The 6,121-nt window shown below is 39.6% G+C and overlaps 1 protein-coding gene across 10 annotated transcripts in view; it reads left to right on the top strand.

Moving 5' to 3' along the window:
• The first annotated feature begins 3,494 nt into the window (after window positions 1-3,494).
• foxn3 (forkhead box N3) overlaps window positions 3,495-6,121 on the top strand; it is a 105,309-nt gene continuing 102,682 nt past the window's right edge. For 2 of the 10 annotated variants that reach the window (XM_081347073.1, XM_081347069.1), the window contains exon 1: window positions 3,495-3,689. The gene's annotated coding sequence lies outside the window, so the exon portion shown is untranslated. Of the gene's footprint in view, window positions 3,690-4,097; window positions 4,297-5,416; window positions 5,490-5,516; window positions 6,101-6,121 lie in introns of those variants that run through there. The other 8 variants (XM_081347075.1, XM_081347081.1, XM_081347082.1 and 5 more) reach the window with 7 other exon arrangements.

The raw sequence follows: 6,121 nt of genomic DNA, 5'->3' as shown, positions 1-6,121 counted from the left end.
AAAATGGTGAATATAGGTACCAGCAAAACAAAGAAGAACCCACTTTGTTTTTGTTTCCTCTCGGTTTACCAGAGAACTTATGGAGCACTTGCTGTCTGGACATTTTACATTTAAACAAGCCACTTTACAGTCATTTTACCATAATTAAAGGGTGATGTGAAGTGTGATATGGAAAAATCATTGTAACATCCACGAGTGGCTTATTGTTTTCCTAAAACAGCAGCATCAAAAATGATGACAGACACTTATGTTCAATAAACAATTGCATTTGTTAATGATAATAAACAATTATCCTGCTAAGTAATATAGTTCATTAGCTCAACCGCTGACTGTTTATGGTTGCCAAGCAATGAAATGATCAAAGATGAGTGTGAGTGCACATTAATATAGAATTCAATTGATGTGCAATAACAGGTGTGTTATATCGTTGTTCATCCAATCATACTGTACAATTCGTTTTGTTAAAGCAAAATCATGAACATTTGCTGTCATTATAGTTTATTTATTTATTATGGCATCATGAGTAATTTTTGCAACCATATTTATATGAATATATTTATATATCAATTTCTATAAATCACTGTTTGCCACATTTCGTCTTTGCAACCTACTCATAAAGATCTTGCTTTATAATGAGATGTGCTGCTATTTTTGTATATTTAGTGGCACTTGAACATTAGCACTGGGGAACACAAACAGAATTCCATCCTACAGCTGCTGCAAAAGCTGGATCTTTTTGCCAGACGTTCAGAGGCCAGAGCATTTGGCAGCTCAGTCGGTTTCTGTTACTGAAACGTTATTGAACATGATTAACTGCTTGATCTGAAAATGTACAGTTTTGAAAAGCTCTTGTACTCACAAGTCTGGCTTCATTCACATAACATAAAAACCAATAGCTCTATTTTTTTACGCATCAGTCAAGGACACAATCATTTTTTTCTTTACACTGTTATTGTAAAAATGTGCTTAGAATTCACAGCCTCGGTTAACATTTTATTTGGGTTAAACTGCAGATCTAGACTAATTTTATTCGGTACAGGTTGCATTAAAGCAGGAAGTATACTGTGTGTTAGTTTCCTTTTTAATGCTATGCAAATTCTACATAAATATATTTACCATAAGAAATTGGTAACACTTTAGTTTAGGGTCCAATTCTCACTATTAACTAGTTGCTTACTTGCTGTTTACTAGTACTTATAAAGCACATATTAATGCCTTATTCTGCATGACCTTATTCTTCATTCCTAATCCTACCCAATTCCTAACTTAACTAATGTACTACCTAACTAACTATTAATAAGCAGTAATTAGGAATTTATTGAGGGAAAAGTTGTAGTTAATTAGTTAATAGTGAGAATTAGACCCATAAAGTGACTGAAATCACAATTATTTCAGTGTATCATGCTCTTGAATGTTAATGATTGATTTGTGAGCACCGTGGACCAAATACCTGCACAGTGTTTTGAACCGTCCTTCATTCCCAGAAATTCCAATGCATACTATCTGCTTAGAATTTGTATACTTACAGCATAAATTCTAAAAAGATATTTCAGCCTTTAAAAGGATTTAAAAAAAAAAAGTATGAATTGCCCAAAATTGCCTAACATCACCTTCTTTCCCCATCAGATGCTGTTTCGGGTCCAAAAAAAAAAAAAAATTGGTGCATGGCATCTCCACTTGTGTCCAGGGCCCTGTCTCATTGTTCACGGGGGTCCCCCAAGATCTGCGGTAAGCCACTGAGTTTACATTGTGAGCACATTAGTCAACTGTTATTTAGATAACAGTTATCAAGTTTCACTTGAGACACTTTGATCATCAGGAGGCATTTTTCACATAAGCATTCAGAGCATTTTACAAAAATTCCCCAATCTCTGTCTCAATCTGTTTTTGGGAAAAGAATTGAGAAGCGCAGTTACAAAGCTCCCTGCTGAGGAGGTGGACTCAGCCCCAGGCTGATCATATGGCCGGCGGCCTGATTCGTGCAGCTCTTGACAGATATAAGCAGCCCGAATTTCCCCCTGTTTTGCAGTCTGCCGCTCCATGTGTTGCTTATATTTATAGCCTTGGCTGTAGCGTCCGTGCACATAATAGTTTTAGCATTGCTGCCACATTTATAATAGAGAACACTTCAGATTGGTAGCAAAGGATTTGGGGATTTTATGTCTTTTTTATTTTTTTTTATGTAAAACAATATTAGTATCTCTTAAAGGGCAGGGCTAAAATCACATTCTTTTCAATGTCATGAGGCTTTTAGTGGTTGTTTCCAATCTGTTATTAAAAAGTATGCGTTTTGATGCTTACAAGTTAGAAAGACATGCAAAAGCGTATTTATTTCCTCAGGCTTCAGGCTTGCCCTCTGTTGTGATCTTAACAGATGCTACTTTTGTAAGATCAGTTTGCTTGCAATGTTCACGTCATTTGCAAAAAAATAAAATAAATGGTTGTGATTTGTGTGCTTTCATGCTGCTGACGTCATGGAGGGATTTTGTTATGCCATACTTGTTCCCATAGTCCCACTTGAGTCATTTATCTGAATTTGAGAAAAACAATTTGGTCAGATATCAACTGTCTTAAAGGAGTAATTCAAAAAAATATTCTCATCTGCTCACCCTCATTTCTTAAGAGATGATAAATAAGAGGCTAGGCAGAATATTCCGGCTGCTCTTTTCCATTCAGCTTTGTACTGTAAGTCTCCTGTAATAGTTAATATTACTCTGCAATATATTTCAAGTCTTCTAAAGCCATGCAACTATTTAAACTTGCTACATTGCAATTGGTCACAAGACATGTGAGAATCATTGATGTCAAACCTTCCGATTAAACTTACAGTGGAGAGACATGTTATCAGTGAATAACCAATTTCAGTTATAGTATTTCTCCAGGAGACTATGAATGTAGCACACAAGTTGTATATAAAAATAGCAGTGTAAATATTCAACCAAACATTTCATTTTGACAAAGCTGAATAAGACTACAAACTGTGAAAAAGCTGGAAGGAGGTCTCTTTATTACTAATTAAAAAGTATTAAAAAGTATAAGTTCTTGTTTTAAGCATAACCCTCATTGAATTTTACTAGATTTCTCTAAATATATATATATATATATATATATATATATATATATATATATATATATATATATATATATATATATTATGTATGTTTAGATATTTATACAGCAAAATTAACATACTGAGTAAGAAAATGATTATTTGGCACTGTAAAATGTTCTTTATTAGATCAGTTTGTAAATTATTTTACAAATATTTAATGCATTTCCCCCCAGGTAATGGATATCAAACAGCTCTCCATCTCTGTCCATCTACAAATACCCCGAGAGTGGATCTGGCACAGCGGAGGACTTATCAGCCGTCTGTAGAGTGTAGCCCTGGGTAACACACGGAACAATGGCATTCTTTCAGTTAACACCAGAGACACTAGGACCCAGCGCGATGCTTCCCTCCTCATCAGGCTCCCTTAGTTCCAGAGCTCATTGAGCGGTCTCAGAACAGAGTGCAAAGAGAGAGAGAGAAAGAGGGAGGGAGAGAAAAAAGCCAAGTGAATGTTAGAGCCCACTGTGGTCACTGCTGAAATACTGAATCTGAGAGAAATGGAGGGATTAACCAGTCGGATTTAAAAATCTGGAGCTCATGCGGAGGCAGCCAATCAGGGGACGATCTGGATTAAAAGGTTTGTGTCTGATTGATCATTCTTGCTGTAATCTATCAGGGCTTTCTATTTGTCAGGAGTCAGCCGGTGTGCAAGAGCATTCGCGTGCATTTAGACGCAACTGGGAGATCTGGGCTGGTGAGTCTAGTTACGTGTGGGACATGTGCTACTTACGCTGGATGAAATATTGTGACAGCAGAGACAAGAAAGAGGGCACGCTCCTGTCACTGAGGAATGGAAGTCACTGCAGCTGTAAACGGTGCTGGAAGAGGTCTAGACCGTCCCTCGCTGAGCGTGCCTCGGGGGTCGTTCCCTTCCTGTCCTTGTAGACTGGTTGATGTTTTTCTTGGTGCCGATGAAGTAACATCTCGCCCTCAGGGTATAGGGCACTCTGTTCTGGTTGTTAATGTTTGTATTTGATGTTCTCGAGTTCAGCACCCAGGGTTCTACGTGAGGAACTTTGCTCCGAGACTTGTCAACAAATGCAGTGTTAAATAAAGCAGCCACCGAGTGAAGTTTGAATGTGCTCGCTGGGTGGAAAACAAGTCAGCGCAGGGGAGCCACATTGGTCCAAATGATTTCACCCACTTAAACCAAAGAGACAGAGAGACTACTGGGAAACTATGCAGTGAGCGCTTGAGAGAGAGAGAGAGTGTGTGTGTGTACTTCCTATTTAAAGTGTGTTTCCATCCTTTTCTGTGAGGATAAACATAGGCATGTTCTTATTTTTTTACTTTTGGTTCAATTCTGGTTTCTGGTTTATTTCCTTGCTGAGCTGGGAAAATGAAGCTTTCCCGTTGTAATCTGATAGTTTTAAATTGCAATTCTTCAGTTCAGCTGTCTTTTCTGTGCACGCTTGGACACAGCAGCTGAAAGCCCTGTCCTAGATGCATGCTCCATGTCAGTTTTTTGTTTACAACTGTAATCTGCATTCTCTCTGTTCATTTGCATTCATGAGCATTCTGCTCATCCACAGTCTACTGCTAAAACGAACCGCATGAATGTATTGGTACACAGCACATCCTGTGGATTTATTGTCATTAGAGCTGGACTCTGGTAACTCTGGCCGTTCTGCTGAGCTCTGAGCTTTCTGCGGTTGTCTGTCTGCAAGTCTCTTTACCACAGTGCTATAGCAAGTTTTTTCTGGGAATCTGAGATGCTGAGTTTGTGTTTTCCAAAAGAGTTTCCATTTTCATCTTAAAATACTGAAATACCTTGATAGCAATGTCCCTTTTAGAAAAAGCTTCTGGCATGGATGCTTGTTTTGCTATGGAAAAAAATAGCTCTTGGATTCACTATATTCTGGTCACAAGATGTTTCTATAATTATATAGAGTACAATGAAGACAGCTTCGTTTTGTTTTACGCTGGTGTGTCACGCCATGCTGTGCTGTAAGTTTTCCCTGACCCTCTGTTTCCATGGCCCCCTCATGTGGCCGCTCTTCACTGCCTATAGCACGAGCTATCTCCGCCTATGAAAACACGGCGCGTGATTGGCTGATCCTGCAGATGCACAGGAAGTTCAGGGTTTCTAATAACCACCCAGAGACACAGTTACCATAGAGACAAAGATAAGCCCCCTTACTAAAAAAAGGAAAAAAGCCTGCATGTCATCACAGCAGCCTGCAGAAAGCGTCTGCTCTTTCTCTCTCTCTCTCTTTCTCTCTCTCTCTCTCTCTCTCACTCTCTCTCTCTCTCTCTCCCTCTCTCTCTTCTGCCAGTTCTCCTATTAGCAGCTGCTCAAACAGTACAGCCCCTGCCTTATGAAGGTTGCCTCAGGTTTTCTTCTCTCACCGCTCTTCAAATGCACTCTGCACTTAACGTGAGTTCTGCTTTGCTTTTTACTAACTTTCCTCAAATCCTTTATACGTTGTCGCTGCGCTCGTGCACTCACTCGTGTAAACTTCTGGTGAGCGCACAAGAATTGGAGGCTTTTAACAAATCTAAAGCATTGACCCATGCCTAAAGGGCATGTTTGTGCTTTTGTGTGCACCCTTTCCTGTGGTTTGCTCAGACTGTAATGTTGTCCGTCTGTCTGGCCAGAGCTATTTTTGGGGTTTGATGTAATGGCAGGCTGAGTGTAATGGTGATACCATAGGTTGCACATGAATTGATTTCAGGAGTATTGTTGAGGCTGTTAAAACGCTGACTCTCAGACCAAGAGCATTTGAAGGACTTGAGGCTACAGCCCACACATTTAAGTCCGGTACCTTTCTTTTCTGATTTCTTCTGATTTTAGCAAGCATCCCCTGCAAGTTTTCCTCAACAGTTGGAGGGGAGGCTGTGGGGGCTGGGGCTGAGGAGCTGTTTTGTGTGACGTGCCGAAGGGAGGCAGAGCCGCCGGTGAAAGGGCTTCCTGTTGACGGGAGACTTGTGTTATCTGAGGAAAGGGCCTGTTGGCAGGAAATGTGTCAGCCGCTTGTTTTCTTTAAAGTAAGAGGATGTGTCGTGGAT

Source organism: Scardinius erythrophthalmus, assembly GCF_964197995.2.
Source record: "Scardinius erythrophthalmus genome assembly, chromosome: 19".
NCBI classification, from domain to species: Eukaryota; Metazoa; Chordata; class Actinopteri; order Cypriniformes; family Leuciscidae; genus Scardinius; species Scardinius erythrophthalmus.
This window is presented reverse-complemented; position numbering and strand designations above follow the sequence as displayed.